The 20,522-nt window shown below is 42.7% G+C and overlaps 1 pseudogene; it reads right to left on the reverse strand.

The window, feature by feature from the left end:
* Positions 1 to 6,917: 6,917 nt before the first annotated feature.
* On the reverse strand, positions 6,918 to 15,912 carry LOC109484989 (annotated as a pseudogene).
* Between the last annotated feature and the right edge of the window lie 4,610 nt (positions 15,913 to 20,522).

Here is a 20,522-nt window from a genome sequence, read left to right on the forward strand (position 1 = left end):
GTTTGGTGGGAAAAAAAATTCAGTGCAAAAGAGAAACCCCCCCCAAAAAAGCCTAAAAACACGCTAAAAATACCCCCAAAACCCAAACCTCTGCTTGGAGAGTTGGTAAACGATGCCATAAACAAACTGTACTACTGGATAAAACATGAAGATACGGTACGTTGCCATCCACTATTCTTCTTCAGCTCCAGCTAGAATGAACTGGTAGAACTAGTGAACACTCACTTATGTGTAAGGAATTGAAAGAAAAGGTTGAACATGACAAAGCCACTGACTGTCAATGACTTGATCATGTTCTGAACCGGATTTTTCCAGTTCCCCATACATAAGTGTTGACTAGTACTCTGCCAGTTCATTCCAGAGATGCTGAAGTGAAGATGTAAACCGCTTAAAGGTCTATTGTGTCCACCAGTTTTTTCCAGTTCCTCATAAGCATTGACTAGTTCTGCCAGTTCATTCCAGTGAAGCTGAAGTGAAGATGTCAACCGCTTACCAAAAGGTCTATTGTGTTCCACCAGTTTCTTCCAGTTCCTTATACATAAGCATTGACTAGTTCTGTCAGTTCAATCTAGTAACGCTGAAGAAGAGGACTGGAATCCGCTTAAAACGCCCGGAGGTAATCGCTGACTTTTATCCAGTAGTAGCGTTTTACCGGCTTTGCCTGACAATAAGAGTGTTTCACCGGCTAGAAAATTGCCTGTCATCTCAGCGAGGAATATGGTGACAATCTGTATCTGTATAGCTGATATAACCGCCCTTCGGCGTAACACATCAGCTTGTATAAGCGACAATAACATATCATTTTGGCATTCATACATTACATTCTTTACCTTAGAATTTGTAGCTGAGCGACAAATTTTCCTTTTCACATTTCTCCACGACTGTGGGGAGAGATAAGTGGTACGTACTGGACAGAACAAAAGAACTTGATCAGTTGCCAGTCCGTACTGCACGGTACTCTAAAAGCTCACTTCCTTATCTTGTCCAACTTTTGAATAGCACGTTGTAATCGGAACGGCCAACCTGAATGTTTATACACGTTTTAGTGACGTATACATAATCATATCAGTCTAACATTCTGCAGCCCACGTAGCTATTTGACCAACTGCTTCTGTTGCATGTTAATGTGAGGGTATACAGCTTTAGCTGCTACATGTTGGAAATACATACATTTAGCTCAGCTTCTAATGCTTTAATGAATCCGTCTGTGACTTTAACCAACTAAGTATGCTAGACTTGTTAATTTTGTTTCACCTTTTATCCATGTAGTTCAGTCCTTGAGCTGCCAAATGTTATTTCGATACACGTGCTAGTGAAACCCATGATTATTTGGAATGATTACAAATAACAATGTGCCTAAACACAATTAGCTTCTATACACACCTATAGTGTTGACGAGTTGATTTTTTTTCGTTTTAGTGCTAACATTTCCTTGGGATTGAATAAAACGCCATAGGCATAGCAGCATGAAATATTGTTCAATCTTTTGTACAGCAGACTTCAAAGTAAAGTGAGACAATTACTAATGGAAAAGCTAAATATTGAAGTAGCTACGCAGCAGTTTCCCGATGATGGAACTAGGTAAGGATTAGGAAAATTGATGTTGTGTTTCCGTTTTCACGACCTAGTTTAGCAAAAACCTGCCGACCCTAGCTTTCCTGGTTCGGCCGCTGGCCATTTTCGACCCGAAATCTGAATTTCAAATCCTCTTTTCATCCATTTTAAGAAATAAGTCATACCCATCGACCCTATTTTCTCAGAACTTGATTCAGAAACCCAACATTTCCCCCAGGCCTGACCAGAGCTCCAGAAAATCAGCAATTTCATGGGTACGGACTTTCATAGTCCGGATCCGCCTGGCAAATATGAAGTATGTTTAACAGAGCTGCCGCCTGAGGCCCAACGACCGTGCACGCTGATAACTGATCGTGGCTATTTTTCTTCCAACGTTAAAATTACTTCTCAAAGTTTCTTTGAGGACAATCTCCAAGCAGATTCTGCGGGACAAAGGGAGCCTATATTAGCCTGGGTTCCATCCTGGTTAGTTTACGTCCGCTCCCACAGTCGCTGTTGGTGGTAGCGACTGTGGGAGCGGACGTAAACTAACCAGGATGGAACCCAGGCTAAGCCTATATTGGCCTCCTGTAACCATTGGCCGCCACACGCCAATGTAAGATAGACTCCCCTTGCCCCACAGAATCTGCTTGGAGACTACATTAAGGACTCTAACAGAAAAAAAGGAATTTGGAGATTTCGGACTTCCAGAAAGTATTGGAGGGTGCTTTCAACAACTTTTGGGAGACGACTACAACCAACTGTCGGTGAAGCAGATAGCCAACCTTGCTAGCGAGCGGAGGGGAAGTGGAGGGCTCTTGCAGTCGCCTGCGTTGCAGCCGACCGATGATGATGCTTTGCTTCCTGCAATTCTGCTGGCTCATGGCCAGAGCCATTTCCTTTCCCTGACCTGATTTTGATATGATGATAATTAACAGTCATCCCTCCTGTCAATCATCCCTATCCACTTGCTGTCAACTTACTCTGCCTGGATAAACCTAAACGCAAAATCACGATTATGTTAAGGTGTTTTTTTGTCTTCGGGACCAGGTTCGATTTTGACCATCAGTTTAAGAGATTCCGGGGTCCGATCGTGCTGAAAAGAGCCCGCAAGCTACAAGGGGTCTCTTGGGGCCTCGCCTGGATGTACAAAAAAAAACTGAGCCCATGAACTACCCGGCACGGCCCCTTTTTCCGATTGTGACCTAGACGTAAAGGCAAAGGCTTACATTACAACAACAAATTGAGGACACTCTTGGGGCAGTGGTGGACGTATCGTGGACAAGAAAACAGTTACTTCAAGCAACTGGATAGATTTTGCCGCTTTTCGCCAGTGACTGAACAAAAGTAGTGGATGCTACTTGAAACGTCTGACAGTTGTCCTTGGTACCACAAATCTGACAAAGTCTTCTGTCGTTGTAGTTTACATCTATAATTTTTCATTGTACTCCCTGCAGCATGGGGTATACGGTAGATCTAACCAGCCTGAATCCAACTCATGTCTTTTTACTTGTTAGACGGATTGAATTTAAACCTGACCAAAGTACAACATAGTCATTATCAGGCCTCCCGTTGATACATAAATCCACAGACAACATCATCTGTCTTCATTTCTGCTCCCGTGGCTCTAGTTAGGAGGAGAGATAACCTCATCAGATTCGGGGGCGCCATAATTTGATGGACTGGCGTTATCTGAAATGAGGCGGGTAATGTCTTTACTGATAACCTAATTGCTTCCTGATGGAGTTAGATGAGCCTCATCGGCACGAGAGATTGAAAGTGGCCCTTTTAGAGATGACATTCAATAAGCTGGCTAAATATATGTAGGAAATGCAAGTCAACGACCTATCTCGAGCTCTATTTAGACGTCAGTTGCTTGCTATGCTCGACTTAGGGAAATTTTCCGATGTCGCTAGAAATTGTCCTACAATTGAGGGATTTATCCTTTGCTGTGCATTTCTTGTTTTACTCATTTTTTTTGTAATTTTCTCGCTGATTATGTGTATAATCCATATATCATCGCGCACATGCAATCCCCAAGTTCCTGAGTTCCTTCAACGTACCTCAAAGGTGCTTGTGTAGAGACCTTTTTACCTCCATTTTGACCTCCCTGTCAGTCTACAGTTACACCATCTCCCCTAACTTTCTGTGGCTCTACTGTATTCAAATAACCGCTGACACACAAGCAAACCAAGAAAAGAAAAACCTAAAAACAAAACCTCCGTACAGTGAGTGGTAACTAGTGGCGAATTTGCTCAAGTTATAACAGTCTTCCTTCCTACGTGACTAAAACAGGCTCATGCTTCGCATTAAAGTGTTTTTAAGCGTGTGTTGATCTCCAAGCAGATCTTTTGGCTCCTGCAAAGGCAGTATGAAATCAGCCAGGCAGCATGCAGTTGCCAGACAGTAACCGTTTGCCACTAAAAGATACCAGTACAAAAAAGACGAGCCCGGTAAAAACGGACAAAACACGCCAAAAATAAGCCGGAGTTACTTGGAGAGTAGCGTTTGTGCCTGCCCAGCAATTTGGTGACCATGTCACGGCTGATTGCCGAGCGATAGCCGCACGCGTACACGAACCCTGGCCGCCGATCCGCGGCAGATTGCCGCCCCCAGCCGCGTGTGTAACAACGGGGTGCGTCAGACGAGAATCACCCAATGCCATATGGAGGGAGATTACCTGTGGGCGATAAATGTGAACGGTTTGCAGAACAGCGTGTCCCGCATTCAAATCAATAACATGTTAGCGCCAGTCATATGTCACGTCCCCTTATCACCACGATTTCTATCTATCTAGGCCAACGTGTAAATACCTTCATGCAAAATAGAAACCGTGAAATAACGACTTATACTAGTTTTTGTGACCTTTTGACCTCTTGCCATTATGCCTATCAACCCCACCCACGTGCTGTCAACCTAACTCTGTCCGGACAAACAGACACACAAACCCACAGCTCAGCCACCCAAAACAGTACTTCTGTACCCTGAAGTAATTACCACTTGTTAATGGTAATGGTCAAAAGACAAAAGGCGATTCCGCCAACATTCATTAGCGAACAAAGCAGGTTGTCAAGGTGGTATTTCTCTGAGTGGGTCTGAGACCGTTGTGAAAGTGCGCCAGTGAAAAACGTCCGAAAATTTTAGAATTACACCTTCCCTACATACGGCATGCGCTAGATATTGATTTGATAACCGTATTTTCACCAACCCCGTCGTTTAAGTCAATTGCGTGCCTTTCTCTATGAGGAAATATTGACATTAAACCATAAAGAGAACTATAGTGTTCCAATTTTCTTGATATAAGCGGGGATTTCGCAGCGAGTGTTCGGTTTTATTAGTTGTTAGACTGTACGCCACAATGAATAATGCAGTGATTTTACCCTGGATGTCCTGGGGTTTCCAAGAAAGCACTACCCTTTTGATTTATTTGGCCCAACTAGTCTTCAAAAAACGAGACCTTCAAATAGAATATTAAACCGGAGCAAAGGAGATGCTTTTATTTCCGTTCCTTTCATGTGTTCCATCACTTCAGACAGCCGCTGACGGTTGAAATTTACCCGACTCTTTCATTTGTGGTACCCAAAGGTAATGGGCTGATTAAATTTGTTTCCACCCTCAATTTGTTTATCCCCTAACGTTAATCCGAGCTTATAGTTTCTTATGGTCTCTGATGTTTCTTGCTCTGCAGGGGGAGTCACATTAAGGAAGCCTGCTTTCGTTAAACGCTGCAGAAACATGAAATCGCAACAAGAAATCGAATATTCCAGACTTTTCCTGAAGTACTGGAGGGTCTCTTATGCAATCCTTAGCTTCCTGAATTCCCCCTGTCGACCTGCTAGCTTCCGGTCAGAAGCATTTCCTGTGTCTGATCGTTTGTCCTCCAGTCATTCTGCCTGTCAATCTTACCCCACCCACGCACTGTCAACCTACTCTGTCCAGACAAACAGACGTACAAAGTACAAACCCACAGCTCAGCCACTCAAAAACTAATACTTCCGCAGCCGAAAGCAACCAAATAACTTGTAACCGCATTAAGTAACCGCATTATATGTAATTACAAACAACATATACATGTCACAAACAACTGTAAAATATGCAAATTACAACCCACGTCAAGCTGTTTTAGTCTGCGAGTTTGCCTTAATAAGTTCAACCTCAACTTTCGTGTTGACAAGACGTATTTCTGACTTGTCACCCGGGAATACAGTCGGTGTTGATTAAAGTGTTTGACTGCCGTTGTGAAGAATTTCATCGCCCATTCATCACACCGCAGCGCGGGTAACGGTCTCCCCGGGAGGGACCCTCATGCCCCGCTTTCCTCACCTGAGCCTCCTGATAAATGTAACGATCAATACCCAACAACTTTCCAGTTTTAAATCTCCAACCGTCGCCTCTGTTTAAACCTGTAACGGCTATTATCAGCCGTGCGGGCGAGACGGGAATGTTTATAAAGGTGACGCGGGTCGGTCTGAATGAGAAGCGGAATTGAGATTGGCGCCATACCTCTGAGTTTAAATGTTAATACAGTCTAGGATAAAAAGGTTACGTTTTTTGTAACAAAACTTTGGTATGGTGTCAAACACATACTGACTAAAGACTGCATACATTTTGATAAAAGGTATAAAAAAATCGTCATGGTACTAGGTGACGATTAGGTGAATGTTATCATTATTATCCGGTAACAGTTTTAGTGACAACTTGGGAACAGTTTTGTGATAAAAGAGTGTGAATTATTAAACCCATACTGACTAAAGACTGCATAAATTCTGATAAAAGGTATAGGAAAATTTGCCATGGGAACTATTGTGGATGAATAGCTGAATGTTATCATTATTATCCAGTAACAGTTTTAGTGACAACTTGGGAACAGTTTTGTGATAAAGAAAAAGTATGTAGTAACCGCTTGAATGCAGCTATAGAAAATGTTAGCCATCTATCCTAAAACACTTGTTGGGTCGCATTGTTGGTGGCATTTTGAACGAGAAAGGCACAAAGGAAACAAGAAATCGGGGATTTCAGGCTTCTGGGAAGTATGATAAATTTTCCTTCAAGTTTACAGTCTTTCCAGAATTGTTTTGGCACTGGCATTTCCACTATGAAATGGAGTTTATGATGTCACCTTCAGGCTTGACATTCCTATCAATCATCTGTCAAAATCACCTCCCACCCACCATGCAGCCGAATCAATTAGTACAGACATAGAGGCAAACCCACTGGTCCGTCACCCAAAGCAATACTTCCTTACCTGGAAGTAAAAAGTTTACTCCTAGCCCTTCACTAACTTCCAGAAGTATCCGTAATAATAATAATGACAATGTATTCCGTATAATGTATGTTCAGTTTGAAGTAAAAAGTACATAGCACTAAAAGTCGTCTGACCTGTCCACTGCCATGGTAACCAGCGTGTTGGTGGAGACGTAGAGGCTCACGGTCTTGACGTAGTTGACAACTGCGCACATGGGCGCGCCGAACACCCAGTCCTCGCCCCGCACCACGTAGTAGTCAATGTTAAACGTCACGCACAGCAGTGACGTCAGCAGGTCAGACAGCACCAGGTTCACCAGCAGGCGATTCGCCCTGCAAGGTCAGAAAAGAAATAAGTAGTACAATATGTTATCTTTATTGCAGGTCTTGTATTTATAGTAGATTTCTTGACATGATGTTTATCTCCACGTTGGTATTTGTATGTTTTGAGAAAGAAAGAAAGAAAGAAAAAAAGGAAGAAAGGAAGAAAGAAAAAGAAAGAAAGAAAGAAAGAGAGAGAGAGAGAGAGAGAAAGTAGTGGTAGACTGGTTTAATAGTTCTTAATAAAAGATATACATGCCTCCTGGCAGCCGTATTAGAAGACTGAATTGCGAGGCTATTTAAAGAGGTATCAGTCTATGAAATGATTATACATTTACAGTTGTGATCAGTAAGCATGAGATTGTTTAAAGGGTATTTGGAGAGCTTTCCAGAGTACTAGTGCTGATGCTCTTTTCTTTTGCAATATGCCCCTGGTCACAAAAGATCGTACCGTATTAAAGATCGTATCGTATTAAAAATAACTACATCGTTATGCTACTGACGTCCATACAGTACAAGGACTGTACTTCATTTTCGTGAAGAACATTATTATATTGATTCCATCTCCGCCGTGATATGGTCATTAGCCTAAGGGCTGTCAGGGCATTACAGCAGGCTATTTTCTCGACTTGTTTTTCTCCAGATCAAAGATTTCATCCCTGAACTGACGTCAGCCCGCTCAATCAGATTTGGAGTGATTCCGTAAGCACTTTTACTTACTGGTGAGTACGACGTGTCTGATCTAATCTCATGAAAGACAGTCGAGGACGCTGATGTGATGTGGTTATGTGATCATCTTGAGCAACAAATCAGTAGCAGTGATAAAATCAAAAGCGCGTGGCTTTCCAGCTGATCCAATACAATCTTGTCTGATATTTTCAAGCTCTGGTGAATCCACTTAGAGCAGGCATGCGGGGGCCATTTTGTTAAAAACAACTTCTGGTGTGGCATAGAGTTTCAGAACATGCTGTGCCATACGCAAAGAACGGGCATAACATGTACAATGGGCCTGAGCCCTGGTGCAAATGACAATTACTTTTGCCACCCAGATTCTGTAGACACAATCATAATCGTTACCAAAACACAATACCTAACCGCCCAACCATCGAACGTGATACTAGGTACTCAGCGCCAAGTCTGTACCACAACAACAAACTTTCAAAGACAATACCAAAATGTACAACAAAACTTTTGCTGTCCAGTCTAGCTGTCTTCTTGTGAGCATACGTGCTGAAATTGAAACTTTGCCTTTCATCTTTTTGGCCTCCTTTGCAAAAGTTTTGTGGCGCGTGGCTCTAAGCTTTTATCCAGTAACATGAAAAACGTTGACGGCTTGAAAGGCATACCGGTCGATACTTCAGTAGTTCATCTCACGGGAGATATTCAAAGGCAGCAGCGTGAGCATATTTCGCCTCAGATACAGAAGGCGTAACTCAGTAGTCCTGTTAGTGAGGACATCCTAAGTACGTGAAGGAAGATCAAGGCATGTGGAGACAAAATGTGACTTGCGGGCTTTTCCTTAAGCTTGTTTCTTCAGCCTGAAGTGGGCTTCTTCTTTCTTTTCTTATCCATTTACAAGGAAGAGGCTGAAAATGTAAGTGAGCAACACTGGAAAATCCACTATGTATGTGATAGCTCTGACAATGGTCTTATATTACGATTTTAACAAGATAATACATATACATCCAATTACTGTAATGTAGCCTGGGCGAAGTGAAGCTAGAATGAGACAGACATTGCCAGAATCAGGCAGCTGGGTTATTATGATAGCAATTTTTTGTTGCGCGGCATTATTCCATTCTGCTATATCAGCCGCCATGGTACCGAAATTTATGACGAAAAGTACCTCCACTAAGGAGATAGCGCTTTGGACTCCCATTACGATGACAATAACATTCCCAGGAGAGAGCTTATCAAAAACATAAAAGGATAAGAAGAAATTAAGGTCACGTTTCGCTAGACACATTTCAAAGTGAATTCCATCTGGCTGAATTGAAAATAATCATGTTTGCCGACCATTTTTCAATTAAAGGAAGCACAGAACAGCAAAACATGCCCTTGGTGCTGAAAGCCTAGCTGCAGTGTGTACGTCTAGTTTGTAAAGTGTTGGCAGGATAGACACAATACGTGCGCTCAAACATGGTAACTATGACGTGCTGAACTGTCTAATCGCCCATTAATTCCTTCGTTTTGATATCTAGGTAAAGGTGCTGTAACATTAGTTATAAAAACAATAACACCCTCATTCCACTAGTTGCTGCAACCAAAAGAATTAAGCTACTAAAGAATTGACCGATCGCTCAACGAATTTTGAATTCAGACATTAAGACCGATTTTTATGGACGTCTTGTATGTTTTGTTGTCTTTTAAATCATACTTTTACTTCTGCATCACGTCCCAAGTATGAGATAAAGGTTCACACAAATCCACTTTTAGTCTCCGTGGACGGCAGCATAAAAGACTCAAGAAAGAGGATTTTTTTAAATAATTTCCAACATGTAATCACGAGACGTGGTGACGGCACACTCAAGTTTTTTTTTAACTTATATTAATGTCGCCACCAACACAGGGGACAATACAATACTCATTTTCACCTGAGCGAAGTGATGAAAGTCGTGTAATGTGCCTTTCCCAAGGGAACAAGATCGGTAGCATGTCAGGACTCGGACCCGGAACCTCTAGGTAGTAAGAGGATTAAGGAGCAGTTTTCTGTTCTCCCAAACCTCCTTACTCAGAGCATCATAGTAGAACATTTCAGCGCATGAACTTTAGACTCCGTATTTACATTTGCTAATGGAATATCTCTATTACCTCTATGTCATCGTTATTTGTAAGGTGAAGTTCAACAGTTCAACAGTCAAGAGTCTATAAATGAGTGTAACTATTTGTTGGACCTACGGCCGTCTTTTGAAAGGTCTGTTCGTCAGGCCGGCATTAAACAATTAACTTTAATGGAACGGTTGGCCGTTTCAATCTGCTAACGTTGTCGAGAATTACTGCTCGGACGTGACGAGAATTCGCCGACGATTTTCTTCGAACGATGAAGTGATCTTCTTGGATGACCAACGAAGTGCTGTGAATATCGCTGAGCAGTGTGGTACGGTAAATTCAGCTGTAAAAATGACCAAAATCAATGGTTTGATATTTTGATTCTACAACATAGACCTTTAAGGATATACCGCTGGGATAGATAAGGGCTAGCAAATGGCCTTTGGTACCAAATGCGCGCTTGAAGTTGCTTTCATCCCCGTGATTGTAATGCCTCAATGCGGCATTTTAAACCCAAATTCATATATCTTATTAGATAGATTTTAAAGAAATACAATTTTTGAGACCAATTAGAACTCGCAATACACCACAGACAAGGAATCCCGAAAGATCACACAGACACTGCGTGCTTCTATTGATACCCAAGCTGGTCACTTGCCAAGGTACGTGTTTCGGAAATGTCGCCACTGCATCGCTACGTATACGTACCCTCTCTGAGGTGCCTAATAATTAATCCCCATGGCTACAGCAGTACATTCAGGGGTATCCATGCTCCGGGATCTGTGTCATCAAACCACTCTATTCTTAAAATCCGAACTGGTCACTCGCTGACGTACGTTTTTCAGAAATGTCGTCATTGTTGCGTACAATGCTTGAGGCTCCTAATAATCAATTCCCATGACTACGATCCTTCCTACCGGGTTATCCATGCTCTGTGTCATTAAAACACTCATCTATTTCATTCCCGCATGCCAATGTCCCCAGCGACGTTTCCGTCAACGTCTTTAACTATATTGGTTCTGCCGACCTTGGGTAATTTTCTACGGTGCATAAAGTCTGTGCTCACAAAGGAATAGTTACAACAACCATGAACCTTTGACTAGTCGTTTTCATTTTGTTAACTGATAAATGAACTGTTTTATTGAAGACGGCGTCATCGTAACTTAGACCGCCTGAGTTCCACACCATTTCGTCTATTTAGTGTGTCTTTGCATTAGCGAGCCGCATTGTACCAGTACCAGTCTTATAAAAGGCGTAACGCTTCGTATCAGACATATGGCGACTGCTTTCCCTTTGGGTCTTCTTTCATTTCTCTTCATGCAGTCGGCTACCTTTTTAACGTTCCTTTTAGCGAAGTTCTTTCTTTACAACTACTATGTAAAATCCCTTTATATAAGTATTTGGGACCGCATGTATCACTAATGTTGTAAGAACATCTAATAAAGTATGTCACAGCTACGTTTGGGACCGCATTGTTAGCAGTAATACCCAGCTTCAGTCACACAGTGAATCAGTACTAATTGCCCCGAAACGTCGGCTCTTTTTCAAATTGGGGTTGTGAAAAGAGAAATTTGCTATTCAGCGAGAATTTTAGTATCGTCAAAAGCCATATTTTTGCACGCAACTAGGCCCAAGGTATCAAGGATACAATACAAGTTCCTTCATTGTGTATCTCATTATCAGGATGTATAACCTTTCATCGACACAAAAAATACACCCCTCTGATGTTAGGGAACGTCGAATCTTGCAAATCATCCTTCCAGCTCATGTTCATTCTGCATCTGTATCGGTATAGCCGGTACAACCGCCCTTCGGCGTAACACACCATTGAATGCTAGTAATGCCTATCACGTCTGACCATTTTCAGGATCTTTCTCGAACTGTTGTATTCCATTGCCATTGGTCTCACGCCGTCATTTTTAAAGCTACCTTTTAGTATGATTGCATCTTTAGATCAGGAACTTAAGAAATACCCACGGTGACATCCTGCCGGCTATTTTCGTACCGTCGATTTGATCTCCGGAGATTACCTACCCTCCAGGAAATAGAGTTCAGATGAAGGGCTGTTAAGATTTAAAGAATGACACTTTTCCGACAGTTATGGTTGACTAGAAGATAACCCTGGAGGCATTCTTGTCAGCCCTGCTCATTACAACCAGGGCTTAGTGGGACAACTTGTTCGTTATGGAGAAAATCTATTCACTGGAGCTTCGCTACTGTGGCCATTCTTGGGAGATTTGGAGGACGCAAATTGAAACTTTTACCAATAATGGCACCGAGGGTTCATTGTAAGAGGTTCTAAATGATTCTGGTAGTTTTCATTCGCTGTGCATGAAAAGCTATCTTTACGCACATCTTAATCTAATTAAAGCATTCGTATAGGCACAAGCAAGTGAAGAAAGCGAACCTTTAAGCATGCTTTAAGGTATGCGTTAAGAGGCATTAAAGGCACTGAATTCACAGTAAGAAGCAGCTTTTTAACTTTGTATCAACATATACTATTACGTACTAAATGTGCACTATCAAACTGGTATTAGACTATATATTTACCTAATAATGTATTTAGTACTGAAATGGACTGAAACGGACTCAACCGGTTTTTCAACCAGCACGTTTTCTGGTCATGAGTTGACTTACAACCGGGAAGAATATACAGTTGGTCTCTACTAGTGCTGTGTACTGGTTCGCTGGACCGGTTCCGGACTTGTAAAAATGTTTAGGTTCAAGTCCAAAAAAAAAAAAAGAATTCCGGACTTATTAAAAAAAAAAAAACAAGTCACAAACCCCTTTTCTTTCCAAACCACCTAAAACCTTCCGTAGATTACAAAATCTGTGCTGCAAAATGAAGAAAACATTTCAATTGGGCATCGTCAAGTGTCAGCCTCCATGTTATGTGGCCACAGTTTTGCCAGGTTGCCAACATGCAATTTTGTACATGCCATGGGTTTAGGTCCGGACTTACGAGTCCAGAACTAAACCTAAACCTCTGGACTTGAATCTGGACCTGAACCTGTATCTGTATCAGTATAGCCGGTATAACCGCCTTTCGGCGTACCACACCAGCTTCGCAGGCACGCGGCGCGGCGGCAGCTGGCTATATTACACCGATCGACTTGTTACACCTAACCCTTGAACTTCTAGCTCTAGACATTGTTTAAAGCTATCTATTGACAATGCCCCTACTGTACTTGGTGACTTGGTGCGATAGTTCTAGGAAAGAATGAATTCTTGAACACCTCAATCCTTGGTTGATAACTCTGGTACTTGAATGCATGGCTATGTGGGTTTAGGTACACAGCACTAGTCTCTACACGTATCCGGCGTAATCTCCAGTTATTACTCCAACGTCAAGGTGAGATGGGAGTCCCGAACCGTTGCGGCCCTTTCATGTGTAATTCGAAATCGAACGCAAAGAAACGTAATTGAAATTGAAGGCAAGGAAACGTGACCACCATGTTAACGAAGCCTGTAATTTGATTGGCAGGCAATGGAGTTGATCTAATCAATGGAAAAAGCGTAACGACACCAAAGAGACGTCTAGCAGAAGGACAAGCGCCTGGCGAATAGATATCAAACTCTGCTGGTGCGATCTACGTTGTGTAAATGGTAATCAAAACTCCAAACACTCGTAAGTCAACTTGTAGCTAGTGTAGCCTTAAACTAATACGTATAACTGATAAAGTCAGCGGATATTGAGTTCAATTAAGCTAGCGGTGCGATGGATGGCAAGGCGTGCATGCAAAATACCTTCCAGCGTTACGATTAACGTTCAACCTGCTGTTAATCCCGAAGTCATGAACAAGTCAATTGTGAAACATTGTATGACATTCGAGTGGAAGAAAAGGCCCAATCTCCACAAGCAACGTTACTGTAAGCTAAGCATACTGCTGTCTTTTTCGCGCTCCAGGACAGAAGATTTCTGCCAAAGTCTTTGACAAGGTTGCTATTTGAATTGCAACATCTGCCTGTGATGGATCGGAATTCATAAAGGCATAATCCTGCCTCAAGGACAGGCGAATATATCAGAAAGAAGAGCGGGGCGTAGCATATCACGCATGAAAGACTTCAATATTAGTGATGCCCTTGAAAACACATGATGTTGGGTTACAAAGGACAGGAAAGACCGCAGGCAAGAAGAACTTTTAGTCTCTTCAGTTTACCACCTAAGGTAGCGACAGAAAGGTGCACCATTGAAAACGCTTCTCAGATGAGAAAGGTCTAGAAAATAACAGAGCCCGATTTGCCTGCACGGACTGAGACTTCTCACAGACTCCGTGCAGGAAAATTGCCGGCTCTATGGCTGGATAGCTCCCCTGGCCATTTACATTTCTTTTTAGGCCGATTTCTACCATTTATTCAGCCTGCAAAGCAGTCTGCTGGAGGCTATTTTTACTCTTTCCATCCGTCTCGGAGCCTGGTATAGTCTATACTGTAGAGTGAGTGGTAAGATATCTTTCGTTTGTATAATGTACTTCTTTGCAATGTCCTTAGTCCGGCCATGTAGGTAGTATACTATTAGGTACTCGTAGGCGTTCATTTTTTGCATGCGCGAAGACGTTCATACATGAACATCGCCGCAGGCACTGGGCAGAAGGAGCGATTAGCTTGTCAGCATGAGGCCTGCACCGAAAATGTCATCTAAGGCCATACGTGTCCTTTTAAGTTAGTCCCTCGTTAAATTTTCAGCCGTGGAATATTTTGAAAAATTGACGCGCAGTCGTTTGACAAACTACCGCAACTGTTTAGACTACCGCTGCTAGACGCAGATGTATTTTCTGGTGTCAAACTACACAACAAAAGCGGGTAACCTGAGACTGAGGACAAAGTATGGCGCATTTTCGAGTTTTGTGAGAAACTGTTTTTGGCATATGTCGCATTTTCGGCTTCTTTTCCGTGCAGAGATTTAGCTACATCGTTACATACATTGCAGTATAGCGATTTGCAGTACACTGCATTACGGTATAGTGATTTGAATGGAAATTCGTAGGAACAAAGACGCACCGGGCTTTTTTTTAACCTGTACACAACGACCACTGGTAGGAGAGTAGTATGACAAAATGAACAGAAACATTTGATACTAGGTCCGTGATTTCTTGAACCTGTACATGACGGTCAGTAGTCGGCGAATAACACGTTGAACAGGAATTGAACCCTACATACCTGGTCCGTGCTTTTTAAAGTAGCAATACTTAAAAACAAAGAAGCTCCCCACATACCTGGTGCGTGCCTTCTTGAACCTGTACATGACGCCCAGCAATCGGAGGACATAATAACATGTTGAATAGAAACACTTTCCACGTACCTGGTCCGTGCTTTCTTGAACCTGTACATGACGACCAGCAGCAGCAGGTTGCCCACGGTGCAGACGAACAGGATACTGGCGTAGACGACCCCCAGCACCACGCGCGACACCAGCAGCTTGAAGCGGAGGTCCTCGATGACCTGCAGCTCGCCCGGGACGGACATGTTCTCCGGGATGGAGAAGTCGTAATTCCCGTCGTAACCGTCGAAGACGTCCGGCGCCGTCTCGTTGCCGTGCTCCATGGCTGAACGGAGCCTGGAATTGTCAGTAAAAAGGCTAAGTGTTTACGCGATGCTGAGCAGAATATGAGCTATAACTGCAGCACAGATACATTTCTATTCTAGTAAGATGCATGTAAACACGAGCCATGCCCCATGGCTGGACGTCTGCCTAGAATATTCAGCTAGCAAAATGTGTTTAAAGGTTACCGAGCAAAGCTGGACAGAGCCTAGAATTGTCAGCAAAAGAGACTTAGAGGTGGCGTGATGCTGAGAGAGAAAAATGATCTAGAACTATGCAGCATAGATGCATTTCTATTCTTGTAAGATTCATATTGCCTAACATCATGGTGCCCAACGGCTGACTTAGCACGGTACAGCTGGACATTACGGGAAGAAGATGAAACTTACCTGTTTGCGAGCAGCAAACCGTCTTTTTCACACAGTTTTCACCGGTAAAACGAGTGAATAAGCTACTAGATTCAAAATCTGGTGAGAGGCTGCGACAAAACGTGTTTTTGAGACAGTTTCCACTGGTAAAATGAATGAAAATGCAAAATCAGGAGATGCGGAGAAAGGCCGAGTGTTTGGAGGTCTGTTAGACAAGCCAATAAACCACGCTATATAACAGCCCCTAGGCCTCTCCTGATTGGTGGAGAGAGGAAAGGACATTAAAACGCCGAGGGCGTGTCCGGAAGTCGACCGTTCCCATGGCAACAGCCAATCAGCTGTCGTTTGTGAGGTGTTGTCACATTGGCGCGCATGTGCACGTTTGAAAAACCGGTTGGCTTTGTTTTGTCAGCACGAATTGATGTACAGCTTTTAAAAATCAATATTTAACATTTTTCTATAGAGCTGAATCTCATGCGCGGTAAATCGCCGGCAGAAGTATTCTTTGATAGAATACATTCTAATACATTTAGAGCTACAACACTGTAGAGCAAGGGCTGAATTGCAGTACATTATTAATCACTATGCAGATATTTTGGAGGCTGCAAAGGCAGTATGAAACATGGCTAGGCAGTATCCATGTGTCAGGCAGTTTAAGTTACCATTTGCCACCCAAAGGCTCGCGTAAGAAAGATACCAGTACAGAAAAGAGAGCCATATAAACCATTTTGCCAAGTTTTATGCTTTATATAATAATCTGAGCATTTTGTGCATCATTCGACTTGACAAGTAACAGGGTGAAACCGGCCATGACAGGCTGATCAAAAATAATAAACTATGTGGGTAAAGTAAAGATGTCTTATTGAGGGATGACCGAGGGGAAGTAGGAAACTTACAATACAAGTATCGATCTTCTGTTTCTTGGACGTACTTAAGATATGATGTAGCTTACCGCTTAGTGGCACAGTGTGCTTATGAATCCCATTGTCAACACACAAATTAGATTTCTTCCATGACGGCAGGTGTACATCGTTGATAAAGGGCAGAATTAGGCCACCTCATTAGTACATAAATCATCAAAGTAGGACGTCGATAGCGGCCCATTACAGAACCTGGAGGCGATCTGTCTGGTGTTGTGTTTGTTGTTATGGACTCTCCTGTCCTGGCTTTCCGGTTAGGCCTGCAGCACTGCTTTCATCTACTTGATTATGGTGCCGGATGTGAAAGGTACTCGTCTTGCATTAACAAATGCAAACCTAAGGCTAAAACTGATGTGCTAGCAGAGTGGACGTAGCTATAGGCATCTCTCGAGGCATTGCTCGTGCTAGCAGTCATAAAAATTCATGTACAGATCTTATTGCTTAGACGAAGTTCCTTTATAAAAACTGTACAAGTGGTACGAAAGCAAAATTTAATATGATCCAGCACCCCTTGCTATCGAATAATAAAAAGAACTTCAGTAAGCTGGCCTGTCCTTGGTGCTGAATCTTTATACCAGTCATTGGGTGTGGCAATGAATATGTCCAAAGCCTGTTTGTTTGTTTGTTTATTTCGATCCCCATTAGTGCTTAAAAGCACTATTCTTCCTGGGGTCAATAAAATAAAACATAGATAACAAAACTTTGTACATAATGATGATTACAAAATAATAAAGTAACTTCAAATCAATAGAGAAAATTCAAATCAATAGGAGAGGTCAGAGGTCGACCTAAAAAAAGCACAGAATAATCTGTGAAGTTAAAGTTTATCAAAGGTCAGACACAACCTCGTTTGTAATAACTCAGGTAGTACTTACAGAAAGTGTGATGTTTGCTCAATATTGAGTTCAGTGACTTCAACACCTTTATCCAGAGTGGTTTCTTCTTTCTTCTGTTTCCTGTTATGATTTGTTGTGTGTGAGATGAAAGACCAGCTGTTCACAACTGAAGAGTGTTTGATGATTAGCAACCAACAGGTGGTCATTATCCACATGCCCTATCAGCCCTGTCCCTGGTGCTGAACACCATCCACATGCCATATATCAGTCCTTTCCCTGGTGCTGAACACCATCCACATGCCATATATCAGTCCTTTCCCTGGTGCTGAACACCATCCACATGCCATATATCAGTCCTTTCCCTGGTGCTGAACACCATCCACATGCCATATATCAGTCCTTTCCCTGGTGCTGAACACCATCCACATGCCCTATCAGCCTTATCCCTGGTGCTGAACACAATCCCCATGCCCTATCAGTCCTGTCCCTGGTGCTGAACACAATCCCCATACCCTATCAGCCCTGTCCCTGGTACTGAACACCATCCCCATACCCTATCAGCCCTGTCCCTGGTACTGAACACCATCCACATGCCCTATCAGCCCTGTCCATGGTACTGAACACCATCCACATGCCCTATCAGACCTGTCCCTGATACTGAACACCATCCACATACCCTATCAGCCCTGTCCATGGTACTGAACACCATCCACATGCCCTATCAGCCCTGTCCCTGGTGCTGAACACCATCCACATGCCCTATCAGCTCTGTCCATGGTACTGAACGCCATCCAACACTAACAGACCTGTCCTTGGTGCTGAACACCATCCATGGCACACATTCGTATTTTGATAAATTACAAATGACTTTGATGAAATTGGATACTTCTGGTCAGAAGCAGGCAAGCAGAAAGCACGTAGATAACTAATTGGCACAAGCACGAGTTGCAACAATCCCCTTGTGGACAGTAATTTACTTATTCTTGTTTTCCAGTTTGGGATTTAATGAAATAGAAGAGGCACTGATTACTGGATGGACATGTCACTCAGGGTTATCAACATCTGATCATTCATCAGAGGAAAATCAGACACATCTAGAGTTCAATGAACTCCGCAAAATGATGCTGACTTTTGCAACTGAGGAATTGTAGATATTTCTCATTAATAGTGTAAATACACAGACACACACACACAGACACACACACACACACACACACACACACACACACACACACACACACACACACACACACACACACACACACACACACACACACACACACACACACACACAGACACAGACACACACACACACACACACACACACACACACACACACACATACACACACATACACACACATGTATACATACATGCACACAGGATCCTTGAAGAAAGTAATTTCCTGTTTCCAGTTGATGGACCAAAATGTCAACAGATCACAGCTGTTTGAAGCTATCGCTGCAGGACAACAACCAATGGCACATCCGCTACATCTTACACCTTGCTACCTTTTAATGATCCTTTTTCTTTATCAATCTGGTGATGGGTCCCAGCCGAGAACAAAGCATCTTCCGTCCATTTCTCGAGGCGTTCCGGAAATCTTTTCTTTGATATTGACTGAATCCTTGTTGCAGGTTCATGTTTACCTTCGCAACCCGAAGGCCAGCTTGTTATAGCTGTTTTTAAAATGTCAGTGTAGTTAGTTTTTCCAGAAAAAAAATTACATCTTACGCAGAAGGAAAACATGTTGTTTTTTCCCCGTTTCCTTGTCCTCGGTTCGAAACAACTAAGGTCAATGACCTGGACTGTTTGTTCGTTACACGCCTTAGGTTTTGGAAGGCGGGAGCGTGGGCACTGACTAATGAATGTAGGTGCCGTAGATTTTGCTTCAATTTAATACAAAGAAAAAACATTAGTCACACGTAACCATGTCATAGCGACATGTGGCGGTGACGCCCTCGTGACATTTCCATCCTGTAGACAAAGAAAAACAACTGATAAACTCAACTCGCCCACGGCGCTACGTACGGAAACGTCAATCAAGCCACAAATCTGCAGGAACTTGATTGTGGCATAGAAATGACGCAGCATGTGGTACTGAGAGTTATATTGTTCATCGTTGAACTTTTGACAGATGTAAACATGTTTTTGCCAAAACGTCAGGCCCAGTCATAGTCATAGCTGTAGTTGGTGATGAGGGGCCAGGATTGGTTCAAATGGATAAGAGACGTTTTGTCGTGGAAGTTCAACTTTGTAAATTAACTCCAGATTCTGCATACCGAACACTCTATCTTGTCGTGGGGTCGTGTGGCGTAGCGGCAAAGTGCACGACTCGGAACCAAGAGGTCCCGGGTTCGAGTCCTGACATGCCACCGCGATCTTGTGCCCTTGGGAAAGGCACTTAACACGGCTTTCCTCATTTCGCACAGGTAAAAATGAGTATTGTATTGTATTGTATTGTACCCTGTGTTGGTGGCGGCGTTAATAAAAGTTGAAAAAAATTGAGTGTACTGTCACCACCACGTCTTGTGATTACATGTTGGATTTAAAAAAAAAGAAAACTTTATCTCACGTCACAATGTTTCTCTCAGCACATCTTGAAACTTAGTTCTCTTCACTCGTTCACGCAGTCAGCATCAGTATTGCCGACACGTCTTTTTCATGGTACATGGCCGTGTCAAAGAATACAAATAAAATCACTTTAACTTTATTGCCACAAGTCAAAACTATCAAGTCTGCACTGCGTTCCTACAAACCCTATTTCATCCTATGAAGTGATATATTGAAACGTTCTGCCCTTATAAGTCTAAGTGTTTTTAAAAAAAATCATATCCACAATTAGAGGCGCCGGTGTTGAATAAAAGATTGTATTTTTAATCACATTGTTGTAATCCTCACATTAATCTGTCTGAGCTCAGACATAAATCTGTCCACCCCTGCTCCCCTAATCGGTACTTCCGCGAAT

The sequence above is a fragment of the Branchiostoma belcheri genome, unplaced genomic scaffold (genome assembly GCF_001625305.1).
Source record: "Branchiostoma belcheri isolate BF01 breed outbred unplaced genomic scaffold, Haploidv18h27 scaffold72, whole genome shotgun sequence".
NCBI lineage: Eukaryota > Metazoa > Chordata > Leptocardii > Amphioxiformes > Branchiostomatidae > Branchiostoma > Branchiostoma belcheri.